Genomic DNA, 26,756 nt, shown 5'->3' with positions numbered 1-26,756 from the left:
GATTAGTGCTAGCTTGGGATTGAATTCTTAAGTACCTAACTAATGTTAGTATTTAATGACGTTATTGTAGATATTGGGAAGCCCGAGACTTCGCCTTGGATTAGCTTAGGAAGCGGACGAGGTATGTAAAGCCTAACCTTTCTTTCTTTTGGCATGTCTTAGTTGTAGGTAAGCTATGATACGGCCTCAAGGGTAACCTATTCTTACGATCCGGGCATGTCTACGATCCTTATTCGCTTCCTGACTTTCGCATTCTTAATATCGTCGAGCTATGGTCTTTATGTCTTGTGGATGATTGGATTTCAAAGGTTGCATAAAAAGTTTTGTTTCTAAAGGGTTCTATGTTGAAAAAGGTCCCTAACTTTCATAGACGGGCTCGGATCGGCGACATGTTCGTAGTAGGTTCTATAGGGTATAATGGCTCTAACTTTCACAAAGGGCTCGGATCGGGTTGATACTTGTCCGTGGGTCCCGAGACTTTCTTTTGTATAGTTCTAACGACTTTTTGAAAGAACTTAATATGGCTTTCACCCCGACCCCCGAGTGTTGGTTAGTCTACTTATTTATTGAGTCTATAATGATGATTTTTATGCATATGGTTACTCACAACTCTGCTCGTGCATTTTGTTGTTATATCTTTCGCCGAGTCCCGGGCCGGTTGTGTCATCGTGCACACTATGTTATATTCCGGAGTATGATGTGTTATGGTTCGCCGAGTCCCTCGCTAGAGGGCCGAGTTCCGTATATATTCTGGTGTTATGATGTGTTATGGCGTTATGATGTGTTATGGAGATATGTCGGGTTACGGAGATATGCAATCTTCTGGAGTATGATGTGTTATGGCGCCAAATGACGGGGTGGCGACCATGTTCCCTGAGCCCCATGCATGATTTGTGTTTCAAAATGTAAATATTTTGGTATTCTGGATATTGCACTTATTTTCTGTACTTCTTGTTCCGATTATGATTATGTTTACTGTATTTCATACTTTGCATACTCGGATTTATTAAAATCGACCCCCTTTTCTTCTGGGGCCGCGTTTCATGCCCGTCTTGTGTGCCACGCCCACTTTGGTGATCCACCACGAGGACACCCACTCGCTATCTTGGAGTGCTCCTTTGTTCGAGCCTATATTTTGGTACGGACTCTTCCGTTGCATATGTATATGTTTATTCGGGGGGTACGGCGGGGCCCTGTCCCGTCATATGATTCTGTTGTTACTCTTAGAGGTCTGTAGACATATATGTGGGTTGTGAATATTACTGTTCAGTTTTGTTCGTATGATTTATGCTTTGGGCGGTCCCATTCGCCATGGCAGCCTTGTCGGCTTGCGTTTGTATATATTCTGGGACGTTGTGCTTTATGATAGCCTTACTGGCTTCTGTGATATATATATATATATATATTTGTACATGCAATAATTTGAGACTACGTATGATATTCGTATATGTATAAGCATTTGTACGCTGATTCTGGTTAATGGGTGTGTACGAATGTCCAGCTCGGGCACTAGTCACGGCCTACGGGGTTGGGTCGTGACAACACAGCATAACATCATAACACAGCATAACACCATAATATATATATACCGTACCCGGCCCTCTAGTGAAGGACTCGGTGAAAGATGTAATAACACGATGCGCAAGCAGAGTAGTGAATAACCATATGCATATAAATCATCTTTTGAGACTCCATATATAAGTAGACTAACCAACGCTCGAGTATCAGGACGATAGTCATGCTCAATACTCTTTGAATATCATTATGAACTATATCAAAATAAAGGCTCAGGGATCATAGACATATATCAAATTAATACGAAACGACTTATGAAAGTTATGGTCATTAGTCATTATGAAGTCTTTCAAGAATAGGAACTTTTTTACGCATCGTTTACTATCCAATCATATAGAAACTCGAGGGCAAAGAGTTCGACTATATTAAGAATTCTAACATCAAGAAGTGAATAAGAATCATAAACATGCTCGGAACTTATGAATAGAGTTACCCCAAAGCTTATATCGTTTCATACTTACATCTAGGACATGCCAAAAGTAAGAAGGGATAGGCTTTACATACCTTTAGCGTTTACTCGCAACACAACATGTATACGCTTCCCAATAGTGTTTCAACCTATATTAAGACGTCAAGAATTACGATTAAACTACGAAGAGAATCAAAACGTATCCTAGCGTTAGTAACTCCTTTCTAGATAATTAGACGGCGTTTCCCTTACATTCAAACTAACCATATACAACCAAACCAACATCAATAATAATATGTTCAAGTACCAACCCGAGACCTATTCAAACAAGACTCGAGAACACTCCGGACAGCCCGTACAACACTCCAAAACTGCCCAACTAACACGCAATACAACATATAATCTTCCAAGTTCGACAAGAATAACAACAACACATTCTTTTCTTCCAATTTCATGAACTATACCAACAATCCACACGTTACAATATTATTCATATAAATGCAAGAAACTATATTAACATCATATTAGCTTCTACAACAGCCCACAAACAATTACAACTCCAACTTGAACCATTAAACCTTCATTCTCACCATACAATCCATAACAACAACAACCAAAATACCAAGTAAAATCAATTCACCATTTCATGCACAAACAGCCCCTACACGGCCTCAACACCATCACACAAAGTTCCATGAATGTCATTCATTTCTTCACACTACAACACGTTCAAAACCATCTTTAATACATGCAAAAGAAAGTTAAACCTTACCTTAAACACTTGACTTCTCAACTTGACTAGAACTTGTGCCTTGAATTTAATACTTGTTCTTGTTATCTAGGATCAATCCCACGTTATTATACACCTTCCAAAGGGTTGAAATACTTGAAGAACATCAAATTTGATCAACATTTCATAAGCATGAAGCTCGGCCAGCCATGGCTGAGAGCTTCTCTCTCTCTCTCTAGGTTTTCTTAAGTTGGTGAAGATGAAATATGACTTTCCTTGTCATCAATTTGCTATTTATATCATGTCTATATGTTGGACACATGTCCCACTCATGGCTTGAGCCAATCAAATGTGGCCAAGCCATGGGTGGGACCCACACGACCACTTATGAATTAATTAATGATTAATTAAACTTCTAATCCCACTTAATAATCTAATCATGGTTAATTAATTCCTAATCTTCATTAATATTTCCATACCAAGTAAAATTTATAAGCACTTGTGCATTAAAACAAAATCAGAGGTTAAAAGTCTCTACCTCGGATCCCAAAATAGTCTTGTCCATAACTTGCCGCGATTAGCTTAAAATATCCCAATGTACAAAAATACGGGATATAACAACTTTATCGCGCTATATCCCTTTGGGGGGAATAGCTATCTCCTCACATTTACGGTTTCACTCTTGTATAGTCAAATTGTCATCTCAACACTTTCTTTAATCCTTCATACTTCTGAAAACTTATAACTCACATTAGTATACTTCTCTGTTTACTATGAACGATTGAATCACTTACATACGTAGAGTGCCATGTATTCACAACTGACATGCTTGATCTGAATAGACTTAACTTTTACTCGTGACACCTGTCTTAGGAAGACCTTTCTCTTAATAATCCTCAAAGCCTGTTCTTTTCATTCCCTTACAGCCTAATTGTTCACTTTGCAAATATAAGCGAATAACACTATGCCATCTTTTACAGAGATCCTTCGAGTTTCTAACTAGCATTTAGTTTTAGCTTAAGATGTTTCCCAATATCGATATAACCATGTTCCAGGGAGCTAAATCAACCTGCTAATATCTATTATTGCAATCATCAATTCACTTCTCATAATAAAGACATAGTCTTGTACTTATTCCTCTATATACCCTCTACACTTGCATTCTCTTGCCCATTCTCTTTTGCTTATTACGAACCTTACTGTACTGCCATACTTTGACTTACAATCCTCAATCATTCCTCGTATCTCTTCATAACGTTTCACTTATTATTTTACCAATCTCTTACAAACATCTTCAACGCTAATCTTATGTTGATAACCTCTAACATGATGTTCTTTCGCTTCTAGATTTTCTCTATCTAAACGACTTATTCTCTAGCCACTTAATATCTCTTTTTCTTTGGGGCATGAGTCATACTGAGGTGAATGTCCATCCTATCTAAAAATATTTAAAATCCTAGCCCTCAAATCTTCTAAACACTCAAGTAGTAGTATCTGACTATACAATTCTCGGGTAAACCACATATACACCACCTAAAGAGATACTATAGACATGCTCATAATATTTTTTAGTTCTGACAATATGTACAACACTAAGGATTTCTCTAACCCTTACGAGATCCCAAAATCTCACTCCTTCTAAGGTTACGTCTATCGATGCCTATAAATCATAATCTGGGTTGTATCCTACTCACCATAATTCTATCACTGCTGAATGTTGAACAATAATGCTTATGTTGCCCTGTCTGAATTCCATCCATTTAGTGTCTTCTCTGTTTAGATACCTCATACCTCCTTCACTTTACTTCTTTTGCCTTCTAAAGCTCATACTTTACCTTTTTATGCTTTCATTACCTTCTTTCTGGATGGATAAGATAAATAATCAAACTTTAAAATTCTAGCATTGTACATGCACATCTGGTGCACACTAATATGTATTAGCCCTCTGGCTAGCTGTAGTCTTTCTAGTCACAGTTATCTATATATACAAGTATTAACATGTGAATTTAAAACCAAATTCCTATGACTCAGCTCTATAGCACGATTTGGATCTGAAAGAATGGTAACCAACTCCTAAATTCCTTATAGCATCCTATTTAGTTAATGCAGTGCACAACACTTATAAATAAGACTCTACTTGACACGACATGAGACTTCCTACAACGGCTTTGCCGATACCAAGTTTGTCACGCCCAAATCGGGGACAGATCGAACCCGTGCCTTAGTTAAACCCGAGTGTACTATCTGTAACTCATGAACTCAAGACAAACATACAACAATCTGGGTCAACAAAGCCAACTGTAAGTAAAACATGATATCTCAGGCCGATAAGGGTGAACTCTGAAACTCTATAAATGATAAACATCTCTCTAAGTGGGATCATCCCAATGAATATATATAACATATCTGAACGAGCCGACAAGGACACTTTGTAAATTTGCAAACAGCAAAGCCCAAAATAATATATGAACAAGGGCCGACAAGGCCTCCATGCTGATATACTAAATATACAGGACACATCTACAAGCCTCTAAAAAAGATCAAACTATACTGTGGTCGAGACAGGGCCCCGCCCACCCATTATCTCCATATACCCAAAGCAATACTAACTCTGGACCTGGTAACTCCGGATGAAGTGGAGCATACTAATCAAGGCGATACTGACCGTCTCATCGGGGGTCTCTCCTTCTATCTATCGAAGACCTACGAATGAAATATCGCGCCCCCGGAGAAGGAACGCGCATTTAATAATGTACTGAGTATGTAAGGAAACTGAATAACTGATACTGAAACTATTATATGATATAAATTAAGAATCAAATATAAACTGAGAAGCTGACTATTTAACCCAGGGATGTCTGACCACTCACCAGTATTAATACACTATCAGGCCTAAATGCAGACTAAGCCAAAACTTTTTAAACTTTTCACTACTGTTATGCTGCATCCTAACTTTGCAAAGGTACTTGAAACTGTCTGGGCCCAAAGAGTGACTGGAACTAAGATGTATATGTTGTGGAGAAAGCTGAAGAACCTGTAGGAACAGTTGAAGGGGCTTAGTGCTTACATGGCAAGCTATAGTCAAAGGTCGAATACTGCAAGACAAACACTAGAGATTGTCCAGTTCAACCTGAATAATATACCAACAAACTAGGATTTGATAGACAAAGAGAAGGAGGTTCTTGAGGAGATTGCCAAATGGAGCAACATTGAGGAGATAGCATTAACACAGAAGTCTAGGGCCACATGGATTAAGAGTGGGGACTCTAATTAAAAAAAAAAAAAAATCATGCCCAGTGTAAAATTAGGGCTTGTAAAAGTGCCATCTCCTCTGTATCTGATACTGTGGGCAACAATATTACGGACCCTGAGGCCATGGAAAAGGAATTCATATCCTTCTTCACTAAGCTTATGGGCACTTCTGCAACTGAGATGCCTGTTCCAAATTCAGAAACCATCAAAAGGGGTCCTTGTCATTCATACTCCCAAAAGTGTAAGCTGATTAGGGAGGTTAGTGATTTGGAAATTTTAGAGCCTATCAAAGGTATGCTTATTGATAAATCCCTGGGTGTTGATGGATTCCCTATAGGATTCTTTACTAGGAATTGGAATATTGTGAAGGAAGATGTATTGGGGGTTGTAAAGGAATTGTTCCAATATAGCAGAATTCTTAAGCCTTTAGTGGCACTGCCATCACTCTAGTCCCAAAAGTCCCAAACCAAACTCAGGTCAAAGATTATAGACCTATTGCTTGTTGTACCACCTTCTATAAGATTGTAACCAAAGTCCTCACCAACAAGATCAAAGTCCATTGGTACCCTCATCAGCCCCTCTCAGTCATCTTTTGTAGAGGGTAGGAGTATCATAGATAACATTTTTTTTAGCCATGAGTTGTTCAAATGTTACTCAAGGAAAGGACTGTCTCCTAAGTGTGTAATGAAGGTTGACTTAAGGAAGGCTTATGATTCTATAAAATGGTGCTTCTTGCATAGTATGATGGCTGAGTTAGGATTTCTCTATAAGTTTATCAGATGGACCATGGAATGCATATCCATAGTGTCATACTCTGTGGTTCTGAATGGTGGATTGGCAAAGCCATTTCCTGGCAAAAGAGGTATTAGGTAGGGTGACCCTATGTCACCCTACCTATTTGTTATAGCAATGGAATATTTACATAGGGAGCTCAGTTTAATGGCTACAAACAGGGCTTTCAAGTTTCATGCAAGATGCAAGAGGCTAGGGGTGACCCATATTTGCTTTACTGATGACCTTTTAATGTTTTGCAAAGCTGATCTCCCTTCAATTCAAATGATACAAGATGCCTTTCACAGATTCTCTGCAGTTTCTGGCCTCCAGGCAAATGCAGTTAAAAGTTCCATCTACATATCTGGGGTCACGCCTGACTTAAAGCAACTGATATGGAGTACCTTGTGATACAATGAGGGTACACTCGGTACACTTCCCTTCAAGTATCTAGGTGTGCCATTGGCCTCAAAAAAGCTAACTGTTGCACAGTGCGTACCTTTGGTGGAAAGAATAACTGAGAGGGTAAGATGTTGGTCTGCTAAAATGATATCTTATGCTGGGAGACTCCAGCTGATCAAATCAGTCCTATTTGGCATACAAACCTACTGGACCCAAATTTTCATCCTGTCTACGAGAATAATGAAGCTGGTGGAGGCTGTATGTAGGTCCTTCCTAGGGTCTGGTACTGCTGAAATCACTAGGAAGGCACTAGTTTCTTGGGCTAAGATTTGCACTCCTAAAGCTACAGAGGGCCTCGACAACATGAATATGGGGTATTGGAAAAAGTTGCAGTCAGCAAACAATTATGGGCAACATCACAAAAGAAGGACTGCCTGTGGGTAAAATGGGTGCATTGCTACTATTTGAAACATGAATCTGTGGAGCATTGTAGCATCCCTGCTAATGCTACTTGGGTGATTAGGAAGATTATGGATACTAAGAAGATATTCCTTCAACTAACTACTCAAGGCAGTCTGCAAGATGTGATGGCTACTATGGTCAAAGGAGGAAAATATTCTATCAAAAGTGTGTACCTATCACTACTGTCTGTGCTTCATAGGGTTCCATGGAAATGCTTGACACCGCAACAGACAGACACCCTGATACAAGGCCCATCACCGCGCTGGCAGGTCGAAAGAAGGCTAGCAACAGTTGAAAGGCTACAGAGGATTGGCATTCAGGTCCCTATGGAATGTGTGTTTTACAAGGCACCAGTAGAGTCATTTGAGCACCTGTACTTCTCATGTCCCATCACAAGGGGCTTCTGGCAAAGACTTTTACTCTGTCAGGGATTTTCCAAGAGTATTGGCAACTGGCAAGAGGAATTAGATTGGGTATGCAAGTGGGCAAAAAAGAAAACTGGCAAGTTTGAGATTGTGTGTGTGGTGTTTGCTTATATGGTTGCTACTATCTGGAGGGTGAGGAATGAACTTAGATTACAGAAGGGAGTCTACATGAGTGACAAAATCTGCAAAGAAGTTGTTATACACATCCACATCCAAGGTAGTGCTCAACTGAAATGGCAGGATCAACTGGCTGACTTAAACTCTATGCCCTGAAGATGCAAGATGATGTTATGGCTGCTAGTGAACTAGGATGGATTTAGGCTATCATACCTTGTTAATTACTGTTAATGTTTAGTTGCTACCTTATAGTTTGTAGTTAGGATTCATGTAAGGCTTTTCAGCCAGTCTATTTTTGAGTGAACAGGTGGTCAGCCCTGTCCTTGTTTTGTAATTCTGCACTTTGGTTTATATAAAAATCATTTATTTACGAAAAAAAAGTGATTTTTAAGTGACGGAAGCCTCGGATTGTGCCTCGGATTCTAGTATTGCTTCTTATGGTAGTTTTGGAAGGAACTTAAGGGTGAAGTAACCTCTAATTTGAGTTGTTCTTAAGATCTGGAGGTAAGATTTCATTTTTATCTTCATGTTATTAGGTTATTAAGCCGTAATCTACTAGTTAAAGATGGATATCATGAAAGGAAAAGCTCAAACTTGCTATGAACTATAAGTTGAGTTATGGACTGATTTTTGTCATGTTTTTGTGGTGTTATTGGAATGATTTCCTTGTAATTGAGTTTTAGTTGACGTTTTTGTCATGTTGTTATGGGTCTGCTAGATGGATACGTTAAGAAAAAGTGTATAAAGTGTCACATACGAAGCGTATATTGGATTGTTTGATGTGTATCTTGGAATACTTGTGAAGTGAGTATAAGGGACTTATATGAGCTTCTTGTTGTTGTGGTTGGTTGCTGAATATGTTATGGATGTTGAAGAATAAGGGGAAATGCTGCCTGTTTCACTTTAGAATCGAGTTATCATTTGATACACGTTATATACTTGCGCCATCTAAGTTGTATATGTATTTCTTTGTTATAGGATTGGCGCTCTAGTGGTGACAAGCTCGTTGTTTTATTGCTTGGACAGCTTAAGGTATGTTAAGTCTAACTTTCCTTCTTTTGGCATGATCCTTATGAATGGAACGTAAACGTAACGTTACTCCATAATGATCCTATTCTTAGTAGCTAGGGATGCTCCATGTTGATTCCAATTCTAGAATGTTGTTTTCAATAAATCTTTCTCCAGATTCAGTATGATTCATAGAATCTCTTGTTAGTGAAAATGCTATCTCATAACGATGTTCGGAGGTGTAACGACCTTACGTCACTCCGACAGATTCAGGATGTACTCTTATCATATTCTTGCATTGCATTTCATTTATATATATATATATATATGTGTGTGTGTGTGTGTGTGTGTGTGTGTGTGTGTGTGTGTGTGTGTGTACAGACCTGTGAACCCTTAGGCGTTATATATGCGTATATTATGTATTATATATAGGGTATGGAGAAGGTGACGGCATTATATACGCACCACCACCTGACCAGCTGGTCACATGATGATGATGCCCATAGAGGCTGATATGATACGATAGGATGCCCACAGAGGCTTGACAGGCATTATGTAAGCATATATATGTGTGTGTGTGTGTGTGTGTGTGTGTGCGTGTGTATGACCCCTATGCATGCATGCTGACGTATTTATGCATATCATTGGCCCTCAGACGCAGTTCAGACATACAGGTTGCATTCCTTTTACCTTATGTATTGTTTTGTCTCTTTCATAGCATTTGGATGTCTTACATACTCAGTACTTTGTCCGTACTGACGTCCCTTTCTAGGGGCGTTGCGTTTCATGCCCGTAAGTTCAGGTAGACAGATCGACGATCTGCCACTGTAGATTGTTGTTTAGCTGATAGTGGAGCATTTCTCTTGTTTCGGAGCTTCTGTTGTGTTTTGGGAACGTTATACTTTTGTGTGCATATGGGTATGGCGAGGACCTGTCCCGACCTTATTATGTCATATACTTCAGTAGAGGCTTGTAGACAGTCATGGGTTAGTTAGCCGTTGTATGACCCTTTTGGCATATATTTTTGTTATGTAGTATTTCATGATGGCCTTGTCAGCTTGCACAATTTTTGTCCAGCATAGTCATGTAGTATGTCTTTTCAGGCTCATCCATTTTTCAGCAAATTTCTCTCACGATTTAGGAGATTTCCATCTGATGACCCTCGAGGTCCACTCTTGTTTATGATTATGATAATGATATGGAAGTATGATTAGCGGTGCTCGGCAGGTAGGGCCAGGGTACCTGTCATGGCCCTTCGGTTTGGGTTGTGATAATATGAGGCACGAAATGAGAACCAAGGTCCGACGATAGTGAAATTCATGGAATTTTTTTTAATTTATTCAAATTTATTCAGATCAGAACTACAAAGTACTATGTTAGTAAGTTATTATAAGAAGCATATATTATTATGAGATAGGAAGATTTGACAGTTTCCTCTTAGGTTATGTGACGAAGTGTTTACCTCAGAGATGTATAGTCTGATATGATTTTGAAGTGTATAGAAAATTCAGGGTTAGGTGTTCCAATTTTTCGTTTAAGACATATGAAATTTCCTAAGTGTGATCTATGTCTATAGTTCAGAAAAGATAGTATACGGTTGTACAATAGTGTTGGATGATGAGGGAAGTTAGAAATAAACTTGTACATCACTTTAGTTATTCAGAATGAAATAAGAGAACATGATGCTAGCAGATGGTTAGAATAAGAATAGTGAGTAAGTTTTGAGTAGATACAGTGAATTAGTAATTGCAGCAAGACTAGTGGAGGTACGATTTGATTTCCTTATGTAACGACCCATTTGGTCGTTATTACACTTATAACCCATTTACCCTCGTTGACCCTTAACCAAGCCTTGTTAGTATGATTTTAACCTGTGGGGATGGATGGCACGGTTCCTGAGGTAATCGAGTGAGTTTTATGATGACTTATGAGAAATAGAACCTTAAAGTGAAAAACGATTGACTGATAGTTGACTTTTGGGTAAACGGACCTTTTTCGAAAATCTGTCAATTTTGAGAGGTCCAAAGGTTGATTATGACATGGTAAGATGTTTAGCTCGGTTCCCAAGGAACTCAGGAGCGTTTTGGGTTATTGGTTGAAAAGTTAGTTTTTGGCCACTGGTATTTACCCGATCAAACGGACCTCCGTTGGGAATTTTGAGATCACGAGTGAGTCTATAGCGTGCTTTTATGTGTGTGTACACGTCTGGTTTGCATTGGGGAGGTCTCGGGTGATTGTAGGGTTTTGGGAAGAACTTGGTGAAAAAATAAAAAGTTGCTGGTGTCTGATGTCTCACCCCAGCGAGACTGGGTGCGCCACAGCGGGCCGACCTTGGCCTGGTCCGCTGGCAAGGGGTCTATGGATTCATGGGGAGTCTGCGCTAACCGAAGGTATTCCGCTGGAGCGGACGCGCTATAGCGGGTTTGAATCGCTATAGTGAGCCATTTCTGCTGTGGCGGAAAACGCTGATTCAGAAAGTTATTTAATGCTAAGTGTAACCCTTCATTTCTCATCACAAAATTATTTCTGTTAAGTGTCTATAAGGCGATTTGAAGTAGTTCTAGGTGAATTCTTCTTGGGGTAAGTCTCTCTAACCTTGCTTTCCATTAAATACCTTTCCTAAGCTTGAATCAACGGTGGAAATCTAGAAAACTAGTGGAAGAAGATGAGTCTTGACTTTTGCTTTGTTATTTGAATTTTAGTCTTCCAATATGAGATTTATTGATGGATTTGACTAATCTAAGTATGGGATTTCATTCATTAGTAACCAATAGGCTTGAATCTCCCATTCTAGTTGAGCAATTAAAATATGGAAAAGCTAGGGTTTATGCCATAATTTGGGGTTTTGCTTTGAATGATGGAATTGATCAATACTTGAGCTAAATTAGCTATTGGAGAGTAGAATTGAACTTCTAGAATGTTGGATTAGCAATTCCATCTTTGAAATACCCGTTTTACCCTTGTGGGCCCATTTCTCTTCTTTTACTTAGTTGATTTTGATTCGAATGATGTATAGCAAAATGGGTACCGTTGTTTCTCATTTCTAACTTAGAATTTGATAATGGCTAGACTTTGAGTATTCGGAAGGGCATGGCTCAGATCTGATTGTTCGTGGCTCCAGCTCGGCAGCGAGGTAGGTTACGGCTTACCTTTCGGTTAGACTTTGGTTAGCAAAGCATATGTAGAAGTTAGTTATTGATGGAGAAATCATGTTAAGCCCTCAGGCATGAAGTTAGGATGGAAATTCTTAGGTTGGTATTGTTGATGATTTGAGGGCTTGTCGCCCCGTTTATATAGTTTTGGCTTGTTTCCATGAGTGTGATGGGCTTGTTGCATAATTGTTATGTTGTGGTTGCGATATGTTCATCTCCCACTTACCTGGTCATTTATTATTGATAAAGGAACTGGATTCGGTATTGAAATTGTGATATGTTCTCTTGTAGAGGCACTGAGATTTGATTATGATTCACACTTGAGATTGATATCATGCATATCATTCATACACGTTCTACATGATTCATTGATATGAACTGTGATTTGATATTAATAATGATAAGAGGGAAAGTGAAATATCTGAGGCTTCATATCATGGGGTCTGCTACATACATATTTCATACGGTATCTCCTACATACATATATATTTTTTGGTGTTACCTATGTGGTCCGAAGGGAAATTTTTCCCGACATGGCATTGCACAAATTTGGGAATCACTTCGTATTGGTAGTTGATTTACGGTTGTTATGTTTATTCACCCTCATGATTATTGTTGAATTTGACATTCATGCATGCACTTCATCCTGCATTTTTCATGATACTGTGATGTGGTTCAAATGGAGAAAGTGAAGGAGGAAAGTCATCACTGGGTTCTGTGCGGAGTGACTATGGACAGATTTGATATAGTAGCCATCTTTGGGCTGTGTGCGGAATGGCAAAGACATGGGACCACCTTTTGGCTGTGTGCGGAGTGACTAGTACATGGACTTTGCGGGTCCTCTATGGGTCATGACTATCGAGATGTGGAGGTTCCCGTCCGTAGTATGTGTGCATGGTGTGAGACAATAGGCTAGTGCATTGCATTGCATCACATCGCATCACACATGTATTCATATTGCATTCACTCATATCTCTAGTTCTGGTTGTTCCATGTATTATATTGCATGGTGCGTTTCAACATTGATTTCTTGATTGATGATCCATTTGATATGCTGCTTGCTTGATTAATCACTTACCTAGACACTTGATGGATTCGAGGACTAGAGGTTTTCGCCTAGGCTGTGACTGTAGACTATTGCGATCTAGTGTGGTTCACATTACTGCAAGTATTATGTGGATGTACTTAGTGACTGTATTTGACTGCTTATATGCCTATCTTTCAGTTTTTTTATTTTATAAATGTTATCTAATTGTTGTTGACCTCTAATGCCTACCAGTACTTGTTGTTCATACTCATGCTCACTTGCTGTATTATTTTCTGAGTGCAGACTTTGCACAAATTCCACTTCAAGCCTTCGTGGGTGAGTTCCCGAGGCAGTCAGTTGGAGTTTCCAGGGTGAGCCATGTTCTGATCCGCTGCCTGGAGATTCTCCTAACCCTGTATCCTTATTTCCATTGTGAGACAGATGTTTTGTTTTCATAGTTGTATTTTCTAGACAGATGCACTTAGTTGCTCTTGTACTACTCAGACCAGATTCCTTAGGTAGTTGTTGTATTTTCGCATGATTATCTACCTATCATTTGATACTACTTACCTTCTTATTTTCTTATTATGTTGATTTGGATGTTGAGTAAGGGACGGGTTTGCCTACCAGGTGGGAAAGGGATAGGTGCCCGTGCGATCCGTGATTTGGGTAGTGACAAGTTGGTATCAGAGTCAGGTTACCCGATCTATAAGTACAAGAGCATGTCTAGTAGAGTCTTGCGGATCGGTACGATGAGCTCCGTACTAATATGCGAGAGGCTATAGGTCAGTTAGGAAACTTCCAATTCTTTCAATCCTTCATGCTACTTCATTCAAATTGATATCTGAATTTTTGTGTCTTATTCTCTCACAGATGGTGGGAACTCATCCTTAAAATTCTTATGTGAATGGTTTGTCTATGGCGTGATTTAGTATAGTACGTGATGTGTCATCCTGATGCGGATGCATGACCAAATTCAGTTTCTAGCTATGGATTGAGGATTCAATTGTGTGGGATCGCGGTTGAGACTCGTTTATTGTGGGGATTTTCTTGAGAAATGGGAGAGATGGTGCAGAGGGTCACTTGATCTCCATGTTTTCAGCGTTGGGTTGCTCAAAAGTCACAGAAGTGCATTTATGGCTTAACAAGAATGATTTGTTCAAGGTATGATTGGTCTGAGAAAAGTTTCAACATCGTCAAGGTATTATAATGGCTTACTTGGCACGGGTGTACCAATGGTAGGTCAACGATTCAGCAATGGCAGTGTATTAGATGTCGATATGCAGGGACGAGTGTAAGTTTGGTTGTTACACCGCGAAAATTTTCACGTCGTTTGCGTTGTGAGTAAACTAACGTAAGCTCAGAGAGGTCATGAAACTCTTATAATGTTAAGGAATACTCTTAACAAGTGCTAAGAAAGTGTCTAAAGGTTCTGGGATCAAGCAAATTGAAGAAAATAAGTTTGTCGAGAATTTGGGAAAATTTGGCAAAATTTTGGATAGAGATTTTGGGTCAACTTTAGAGAGGTATATCTCCTAGACTACGAGGAGTTATGGAATGCATAGCCTATGTCAATTGAAGTTCAGAGAGTCTTCTTTCCAATGCAACTGACAGATCAATTATCCGAGACGTACAGTGGAAGATACAGCCCGTACAAAATTGTACAATTTTTCTTGCAAATCGACGGTTGCACATTGACGAACCGTCGACATGTTGACGGTCCATCAATGTTGTCGCCGAATTGAGGCGGTGGAGATTTTTTTCTTGATTATAAATAAGAGGGGCACGACCTTGGTTCATTTTATCACCAGAATCAGATCTTCTAGACCCTTCCAACTCTCTCCCAACCATCTTAAACCTTCCATAAACATCCTAAGTTATTTCAGGAGAAGATCAAGCTTCAAATCCACAACTAGTTTATAAAAGGTGATTGTTCTTGATTATACTTGGAGTTGTGATGAACTTGGCCTTGAAACAAGTTGTGTGAGTTGAAGTTCTTCAAGTATAAGGTATGTTCTTCATCTTGTCTCTTCTGTTGAGTTGATTTGAATATTTAGCAAGTCTTAAAATTGAAAATAGTTACAGAGAAAAGGTCATAAAGGGTTGTGTTGTAGTTGTTGAGTTCATGGACTATTTTGAGTATGTTGTGGCTGTGTTGTTGAGCCAATTTCCATGTATATGGATAATATCTAATGTTTTTGATGTTGATGTGATTATCCTCCTTGATTTGGAAGAAAAGAATTGTCATGACCCAACCGGAGGGGCCATGACGGGTACCCGGTGCTAACTCACCCGGGCACCTCTTATCGTACATCACATTTACATCTAGGTGAGCCACATAGCTTAATCATACTTTCTATCCATCATTCATACTAATCTCATTAGGCAACAATACATTTATATCACCATCAACAACTATGCCCATATCAATGTACATAAGCCGACGAGGCTATCAAAATGATATACAAAATGTAAGCCGACAAGGCTAAAGACATCTAACCAGATACACATATCTACGAGCCTCTAAGAAGAGTATGTCACATCATATAGGCGGGATAGGACCCCTCCATGCCTATAAGTATGTACACAAAAGAATAGATACCAAAAGCTGTGGCTCCGAATGAAATGGAGCTCCGCTACGTAGTCCCCCGAGTAATAAAGCTATGGATCAAGCTCTTGTCTCCTCGGCCATCTGCGGGCATGATGCAGCGTCCACAAACAACAGGACGTCAGTACGAAGAATGTACTGAGTATGTAAGGCATAATCAACATCATTATAGAAGCATAAGAGACAACATAAGAAATAGCATAAGATGGGAGGTAGTAGAACCATCGTCATAAACACTTACTTGTCTTTCAGAGGGACCTTCCATTTCTAATGCGTGTTTGTGTACATATATATGTACATATCCATACATCCATATCCATATCCGTATTCGTATCCGTATTTTTATAGGTAGTTAGGGTGATGGTACAAATGTATCGTAGGGATTAGAAGTTAAACAAATCGAAGAAAATAAGTTTTGTCAAGGTTCAAGATTTATTTGAATGAAATACGGTCCAAGCTATAATGTCCCGTATCTTTGGACTAGGAAATGGAACCGTCCAACATGAGCAAATTTACCCGACACCGGAGGATTTGGTCATATTCAAGCATTAAAATCAAGAACTCGGTGAATATGAGGATGAAGTCCCGAAATGATTTAAGATGGAAAAGTGTGATGACGACGATTGGAATAATATTTTATGTGTGGCATATGAGGCTATGGACTAGTGCTATATCACATGAGCATGATAATGAGTATATGAAGTGTGTTAAAAATGATTAATATTTAAGTGAATTGAGATCAAGAAATTAATTATGTGAATAATTGGTTAAATGTTGGAATAAAGTGGGAGGCTAGAAAAATTAATTAAATTAATTATATACATTAATTATGAGTATTTATATTAGTGGACATATATGTCCACGTGGATTAAATTAGGACAAGTATATTATTTGGTGACTAATTATGATATTAATGATGGTGGAATATCATGGAAAGGTATTAAAATATGATGTAATATATGTAAAAAGAGGCTACATTGTAAACTAAAGACTTTATTTTAACAATTATTGGAATTCATATCACTTGGATGATGAATCATTTTCATTAAAACAAAAAAAACAATATTTATAGAAAAAAGTCTTTTCATACATCTATAAATAAATAAGGCAACGTTGTTTATCTTCTTAGAGAAAACAACGTTTTTATTGAAATTTTTATATTTGGGTTTTACTCGCCGCTTTAATCTCGTTGTTCCATTTTGTCGTGTTGTTGACTCCGGGCTTTCTTCGTAATGAAATAAGGTGGAAGAAGATTATTTCTTGGCATATAAGGTAAGAAATCCTCTCTCCTAGATGTATTTGAGTTCATCCGAGTTGTCATCTACTAAATTGCTAGATGAAAGAAATACGAAAATTATATCGGAAATCGGATAAATTGTTATTGTTCGTGTGGGCTATTTGGTGATTGTTATGAGTTACTTTGTGGGATGGAATATCATGGGGATTGGTTATAGTTTTAGTTGTTATTATTTTTGTTGTTTATACTATGTATATACGAAAATAAAGAAGTGTATACAAGCATTGGTATACGAATGTATATTGGGCTGTTTTGGAATTGATTTAAGAATGGATTTAATTCTATTTGATATGAAATTATTGGTATTGTTGTTGTTGGTATTTTGATTGATGTTTTGGCTAAATTGGAATCTCGATTGATTGTTAAGTTTTCGGGGGAAATGCTTTTCTCCGAATTTTGTTAAGTAACGTGCTAGCTTAGGTTTGGATTTTGACTATAGTTAATATTGATATCAATAATGTTGTTGTAGATTGGGAAGCTTAAGATCTTATTTGTGGTTAGCTTGGAGCGGATGAGGTATGTTAAGGCTATCCCTTCTTTCTTTTTGGCATGAATCTATATGAAACAAACGGAAACGTATAAACTCCAAAGAAGCTCCTATTCTTAGAATACTAGAATGGCTAATGTTCTTGATTTCCAAAAAGCTATTTCATTATGTCTTGATACGTGTCTATGATTCCTAAGTCCTATTTTGATATTATAATCCATAGTGACATTCGAGGGTTATGCTTGGATTCAAAGAGTTCCTTAAATAATTTTATGAGTCTCATTGCATTCATTTGCTTCTATATATGTTAAGGCTATCCTTTCTTTCTTTTTGGCATGAATTACATATATATGACTCCAATGAATTCTAGTTCTCAATAGTACTTGACATGATAGTTGTCTTTGATTCTCAAGTGTTGGTTCATTCTAATTATTCTATTGAGTCTCGGATGATGATTTAGTTTGCATATGGTTGCTCATGATATTCTATCGTGCATGCGTATATATATCATTCACCGAGTCCCGGGCCGGGTATGTATTCGTGCATATTCATTGCATTGTTCACCGAGACCCTCACTAGAGGGCCGGGTACGGTATATATATATATATATATATATATATATCCCTATATTATATATGGATCGGGTACGGTATATATATATATATTTTATATATGAGTCCCTCACTAAAGGGCCGGGTACGGTATATATTTATATTTCTAGTCATTGCCTTTGTATATATACATTTCTAGTCATTGCCTTTGGGGCTATTCTTATTCTCTTACCTTCGGGGCTATTCATATTACAGGTGGTTTCTCATACATTCATTATGGCTTATATCTCATTCTTTATGATTACTTACCTTACATACTCGGTACATTGTTCGTACGACGTCCCTTTGCACTCGGGGGCGCTTTGTGTTCATGCCACACGGTCCCAGATTGTTTTGCGGGTAAAAGTATTCAGCTAGGATGGTTGGCTATCGGTAGGGGATTGGCAAACTCCATTTTCTTCCGGAGCGATGCCGAGTCATTATGGTTATCACATGTGTGTGTACGGGTATGTCGGGGCCCTGTCCCGATTCATATGATTCAAGTGTTTACTCTTAGAGACTTTGCAGACAGTGTCCTGTGGTTAGTATGTTGAGATGTCATGTGTTGAGTAAAGCGACCATGTAGGCCGATATGTCAGTTTGACTTACTCGATTTTTGATTAATTGAGTATCGTTCGCAAATTTCTATGGTTTGACGGAAAGTACTTTATTATATTTTCGAATTTTTTTTATATGTCCAGTTTCATTATGTGAATGCCAGAGGGTTCGCTCAGCTCTAAGTAAGAGTTGGGTGCCCATCATGCCCTGATGAGATTGGGGTGTGACAAAGTGGTATCAGAGCAGTTCGTCCTAGGGGTTGTCTGCAAAGTCGTGTCTAGTAGAGTCTTGTTTATGGTGTGTTGCGCGCCACATTTATAAACAGGAGGCTACAGGGCATTTAGGATGGTTACTTTTCTTTCATATCTAAGATCGTGCGATAGAGCCAAGCTATAGGAAATGAGATTCCTTATACTAACCCTTGATTTCGAGCGAAGAAACGGTATCGACGAAAAAAAGTGAGTGATGATATTGGAAGTTACGAGAGGTAAGTCACTTCGTTGAGGCTACGTTATCGAATATGTATTTATATGATAATGGATTGGTTGTCATAGAGGTAAGTCGGTGTAAGTACAACGAGGAATTGATTAAATGTATATCTTGATGATAAGTTCAGTTATAAGTTTGTGAACTAAACAAATTGAATGAATCAGTACAAAGGTAAGCGATGGTACGAAAGATGTATGTCGGGTAAGGTAAGAATATTAAGGTATGATTGAAATGTAAGGCTGAAGAATGAAAGGGTAAATAGGAAGGTATAACACGGCAGATCGCTAAAGGATCAGGTACATCTCGAGGTGTGATATATGAGGTAAGTTTCGACATCTTTGTACTTTTACTTGAAATTGGGAGCCCTGTGTGGCTGAGATATGTCGTATATATATATATATTAGCCCTGTGAGGCATTGTTGGTATTTGCTGCGTGCAGGTTTTGGATAGTAAGAAATATAGAGGAAACTCTGCCAAAATTTTCCTAGAATTTAAAGGAGATAAGATATAAGCTTGTAATATGTCCTAACGGGAAAAGATGTTGTGTAAAAAGTAATGGCAGGACGGGATTAAGTTAGGAGTATCGTTGACAACTACAAGAGATGAGTTAAATGTTGTTGAATTGATAGTAACGGTAATTATAAGATCGACATTGATATGGTAAAGAGAAATACTAGAGTAAATTAGGGAGACTAGTAGTACTAAAACATGACATAGAAGAGAAAGGGTAACTCCAATAGAGTGTGATACTGAAGTATTGATTGGATGGATAAGCACAAGTAAAATACGACAAGTCTATTAGCAAAATAAAGTAACAGCATGACTGAGACAAAGGTACAAAATACTAAGGGTTATAACGAATGTGAATACATTGGTAAGACAACTTATATGGTAAGTGTAATAGGGTTGATCAGAAAGAGTAACAGGTTAAGTATGCTTACTTCATGAGGTTTATTCTATTTTATAAGCAGGCTTGCGAATGAGATCAAGAAGTGGCACTCTATAGAGTTGATTATGATAAGGATATAATGAGAACGTAGCAAGAACTGTAATACAAAGTAAGTAAAGTATAGCGAGGAAACGACTAAAGATGTGACATGTTCTATATGAATAAAGAGTGAATGCAAGTGTGAAACCAATAAGCGAGCCATGGGGCGTAGATAAGAAAGCTTATAAGACCTTGTTAGGGAAAGTCCAACATAGAGGTTTCGCAATGACAAAATGATAGCAAGCAAAAGGAAAAAGGAAGTCAACTTGAAAAAGAAATCGAGAGAAAAGTGATATGGCAAAGTAGTAACGGTTTGTGATTTGTATAATCGAGATCACGAGTGATATCTTTGGTGGATGCAAAAGACCAAGACTACGGAAAGATGAATAACGAAATAGAACGATTGTTAGGAAAAGGATCAGCATAATAAGGATGAGAGGGGATGATCAGAATGAACAAAATAAGTTTTGGAAGCGAAGAATGGATTGTATAGAAGTAATATATTCTAAAGGACAAAGCGGTACTGAGTTAAGAATAGGGTTCCTTGTGCGAGGAATAAAGGATTGATTATAAAACGGGAGGTAATAAGATAAATTGAGGAGGAAAGAATGTAAAGGAATAAGTATGGGTATAGAAAGAAAAGGAAATATGCGAAGTACGCGCGCTTAAGAAGTAGTCGTATTATGAGAAAAAAAAGATGCATCTCCTACGAATATCCTATACCAAGACAGAACGAGTAAAGTATATAAAGGAATAAGTTGGAAAGAAAAATGTGGCCATGAGTTATGAGTTTACCGTACGACGATAAAGCGATAAAGCAAGGCTATCATCAACGACAAATACGATATGATTATGATTGGTTTTGAAATCAATGTTGAGTGCAACACAAGAGTAAAAAAAGTATGAGGCATAAGGGGTATTAGTTGCGCATGAGACTTAGATCCTTGAAAACAAAGATGGCGGGTTTAAGGAAAAATGCATTTACGGTTACTATAAGTCGATTACGGGAAAGAGAGGAATAACTTGAGATGGGAAGAAAAGGGAAAGATGACGCTATAAGTGAACTCTGAGTATCGAAGAATGGGATAAGTGACATTACATGGATGGTACGGATAGCTAGACATACTACTATTTCGAGTATCCCTATGGGACAAAAGTTGTTAATTGGAGCGGATGTAGACATTGACTCATAACTAATGGTTGAGCTAAGTAAAATACATCCTTGTTTGGATTGCTATGTTGGTTGTATTACTTGATCACAAAATTGCAAGATGAGTATGTTAAGACTTCACACATGAATTACTATAGCTATAAATTATGGGAAATGGCATGAATATGATGCAGTATAATAAGGGAATTGAGGAAAGGGATATATGAATTCAAGATTGGAAGTGAGGTAACGGATTTGAGAATGGTATAAGTAAGACCCTTAAAGGGGGAAGCGAGTAAGGAAAATACAAGTGTAGAGATTGAAACGATGAATCCTAAGATGTGACAGATATAGACTCTAAAACAAAAAGTGAGAGTTATGCAGAAATGAGTCTAATAGCTAGTAAATAAATGAACAAGAATCGAGCGGGTATCTGAGACTGTACTGAAAATCATTCGTGAAGACCTTGAACAACATGACATTGAGAGCAAATAACTCAAGGAATATTGTAAAGGATAGCGATGCTATACTAGAATAGAGGCAAAGGAATTGACAGTAGAGTCGTTTGTTAATGATATTGCGATTTATAAGTGACAAATAAGAAGGGACATAAAGTTTTCTATAGTAGAATATAAGATGTGATAATCAAGGGACAAATAAAGGAAAGAAAAGAGTATGACGAGATAAGTTACAATAGTTTTGGTATGTATGAGATTCGTAAAATAGAACGAACCAAAGGAAGGGAAGTTTACGAATAAGATTAGATGTTCATACACGAATCACACAAGAACGGTTATGTAACCTGCAAGTATTTACATGTCGAGAATGAAACCAATTGGGTACTTAAAAAGAGGAGTAAGAGGTAAGCAAGAATAGTGTGTTTGTGATACTCCGGTCAGTTGAGGGAAAATATATGGTAAATTGAGTCGAAATGTTGAGTTGGAATTATCATTAAGGACAAATAGGACAATTACTCTGAATATGATATAAGTATATGTTATATGTTTCCTACGATAGCCCTGGGGTGTGTTAGATTACTTACGAATTCGATAGGATCATTGAATAAAGGGGGTTTTACCAAAAGAATATTACGCCTTGGAACTTTCATTTTTGTATCATTGTGGTTATAGCGAATTTCCAACAGTTTACCAGAGGGTTATGAAATTCTCAAAAATTATGAAGCCTTTAATGAGTCGACGAGGGACACCTACGACAGGACATCTCGGATTGAATTTATCTAGACTCTACGATGTGAATCAATACCATTATCATGGTCATATGGAAGAAAGGAAGTGGGAGAGATTTGCAAACCATGTGAGACTTAATACCATTATTGAGCAAGAAAAAGGATCGACGAGTCCGAGTATCAAGGAGGATCATATCAGGAAAGTGACTCACTTATATCTCTTGAAAGGATATTCCTGAGGAATCAAGGGAGTATTGCAACCGAGAGTCATTACTAAGAAGGAAACTCGTTTTCAACTATTCAAAGGGAATGTTATAGATAGTGCATGTCAGAGGATTAAAATGATGACTCCAAGAAGGAGGTACGCTGCGGACTATGCGACCTAAATAAAGAGTGGAAGTAGACCTATAAGAATTAGAAGAGAGAACAAGAGGAACCAATATGCGATGGTAAACCTACCCAAGGGAAAGACAACTCCTATTCTACAGTGTTACTGGAAAGATAACTCCAAAACAAGAAAAACTCGACTTAAGCTTCAAGTATAGATGGATATAGTAAGTTGCAGTCAATTACGGAAGTAGCTAAATTATGACCACTTTCTTTGGAAATTCAATAATAACTAATGTCAAGTGGAGAATGGTATTAAGTTAAGCAAAGAGAGGCACAACATGATAGATGAGTTCTAGTTAGAATTGATTCGTTATAAGATCACCATAACCAGTATACTTATACAAGACTAGTTTAACATTCGAGGACGAATGTTCTAAAGGGGGAAGGATGTTACATCCCGTGTTTTCATGCGTTGGAAAGCGTGCGAGTTAAATGACATTAGTAACGGAAACGAGGTTATCCCCCAAGCTTATAGGTGGTTAGAGTGATGGTACAGATGTGTTGTAAATATTAGAAGTTAAACAAATCGAAGAAAATAAGTTTCGTCGAGGTTCGAAATTTATTTTTGAATGAAATACGGTCCAAGTTATAACATCTCGTATTTTTGGACTAGGAAATTGAACCATCTAACATGAGCGAATTTATTGAGCCGGAGGATTTGGTCATATTCAAGCATGAAAATCAAGAACTCGGTGTATACAAGGAATGAAGTCCCGAAATGATTTAAGACTGGAAAAGTGTGACGACGATGATTGAAAATAATATTTTATGTGTGGCAAAAAAAAAGAGCTATGGACTAGTGTTATATCACATGATTATGATAATGAGTATATGAAGTGTGTTAAAAATGATTACATATTTAAGTGAATTGAGATCAAGAAATTAATTATGTGTGTAATTGGTTAAATGTTGGATTAAAAATGGAAGAAGAATAATTAATTAATGATATAATTAAAGTGATTTTGACATTAGTGGACATCATTGTCCACGTGGCAAGTGGTAACAAGGACAAGTATATTATTTGAGAATAGCATGTCTTATGATATTAAGTGGTACATATCATGGACATGTAAATTCTATTGTATCTATTAAAAAGGTGTTCTATTCCAACATTTTTAGTTATTTTATAAATTGGAATACATATCTCTATGGAAGATGAAATTTTTCAAATTAAAAAGGAGGCAGCATCATATGAATAAAATTTTCATTTACCTATGTCATTAATTTAAAATGTAACTTTATTTTTAGATAATTTACAATTTTTAAAAGAATAATTACGGGTTTTACTCACTTTCTTTGATCTCGTTGTTCCGTTTTTGTCGTGTTGTTGAAATCGGAGACTTTCTTCAAAGTGAAGTAAGGTGGAAGAAGATATTTCTTGGCATATAAGGTAAGAAATCCTCTCTCCTAGATATATTTAAATTCATCCAAGTCATATCTACATTGCTAGATGAAAGAAATACGAAAATTATATCGAAATCGGATAAATTGTTATTGTTATCGTGTGGGCTATTTGGTGATTGTTATTAGTTACTTTGTGGGCTTATCATGAATATTGGATTGTAGTTTTAGTTGTTGTTATTTTTGTTGTTATTATACTATGTATATACGAAAATAAAGAAGTGTATACAAGCATTGGTATACGAATGTATATTGGGAAACTGTTTTTAAGTATTTAAGAATGGATTTAATTCTAGTTTGATATAAATTATTGGTATTGTTGTTGTTGGTATTTTGGTATTGATGTTTGATTTGTTTAATTGAATTCTCGAGGATTGTTAAGTTTTAAGGGAAAATGCTGTTAGATTTTGTATAAGTAACGTGCTAGCTTAGGTTTGGATTTTGAGTACCTATTAGTTAATATTTGATATCAATAATGTTGTTGTAGATTGGGAAGCCCGAGACTTAAGTTGTGGTTAGCTTGGAAATGGACAAGGTATGTTAAGGCTATTCCCTTTTCTTCTTTTGGCATGGTCTATATGAAACAAACGGACGACGAACGTATAAACTCCAAAGAAGCTCCTATTCTTAGAATACTAGAATGGCTAATGTTCTTGATTTCCAGAAGCTATTTCATTATGTCCTATGTACGTGTCTATGATTCCCCGAAGTCCTATTTTGATATTATAATCCATAGTGACATTCGAGGGTGTTATGCTTCCAGGTTATTCAAAGAGTTCCAGAAATAATCTTATGAGTCTCACTTGCATATCATTTGCTTCTATATGTATGTTAAGGCCATCCTTTCTTTCTTTTTGGCATGAATTACATAAACTGAGCGAACAATGAACATATATGACTCCAATGAATCTAGTTCTCAATATTTTTGACATGATAGGTGTCTTTGATTCTCAAGTGTTGGTTCATTCTAATTATTCTATTGAGTCTCAGATGATGATATAGTTTGCATATGGTTGCTCATGATATTCTACTCGTGCATGCTATTAATATATCATTCACCGAGTCCCGGGCCGGGTATGTATTCGTGCACAGTTTCATTGCATTGTTCACCGAGACCCTCACTAGAGGGCCGGGTACGGTATATATATATATTATTTATATATATATATAGATCGGGCCGGGTACGGTATATATATGATTATTTATTCCCTATATGATCGGGTACGTTCCATATATATTTATATTTCACCGAGTCCCTTACTAAAGGGCCGGGTATGGTATATATTTACATTTTAGTCATCATTGCCTACTTACATGGGTCTATTCATATTACGGTGGTTTCTCATATTTCATTATGGCTTATGTCTCATTCTTTATGATTATTCTGCCTTACATACTCGGTACATTGTTCGTACTGACGTCCCTTTGCCTGGGGGCGCTGTGTTCATGCCACACAGTCCCATATTGTTTTGCAGGTAAAAGTATTCAGCTAGGATGGTTGGCTATCAGCTGGGATTGGCAAACTCCATTTTCTTCCTGGAGCAGTGCCGAGTCATTATGGTTATCATATGTGTGTACGGGTATGTCGGGGCCCTGTCCCGACTCATATGATTCAAGTGTTTACTCTTAGAGACTTTGCAGACAGTGTCCTGTGGTTAGTATGTTGAGATGTCATGTGTTGAGTAAAGCGACCATGTAGGCCGATATGTCAGTTTGACTTACTCGATTTTTGATTAATTGAGTATCGTTCGCAAATTTCTATGGTTTGACGGAAAGTACTTTATTATTCTCCATATCATATATCAACTCCCAAACGTCTTATAATAACACTCACAACATCACAAGCAATTGTCTTGACACACCTATATTATCCACATTTCCCAATTCACTTCAATTCATCCATAACCATGGTCATAGCACACTATTTCATTCACTCATATACAATGTCTATCCCATGTTCTTAATTTCATTTATAACATAATTATAATCACAACATATCAAGAATCATGACTCATTCCAAGCTACTTCTCAAAAATGATATTATTCTTACATTCATGACCCATTTTCTATCTCCTTCTACAATCCAAGTCTTTCAACCTCTCAATACCTTAAACAACATGGAATGACCATAAAACATACCTTAGATGGTGTAGGAATGGACTTTGGGTGTAAACACTTCACTTGAGCAAAACCCTAGTTCCACTTCCATTTGTATTTCTTGTCTTGGGTAAACCTTAATAAGTTTCTAGCACTTGATTAGTTGATCATCAATTTCTCTTGAA

This window comes from Lycium ferocissimum, chromosome 8, assembly GCF_029784015.1.
Source record: "Lycium ferocissimum isolate CSIRO_LF1 chromosome 8, AGI_CSIRO_Lferr_CH_V1, whole genome shotgun sequence".
NCBI classification, from domain to species: domain Eukaryota; kingdom Viridiplantae; phylum Streptophyta; class Magnoliopsida; order Solanales; family Solanaceae; genus Lycium; species Lycium ferocissimum.
Note: the sequence above shows the minus strand (reverse complement) of the source record.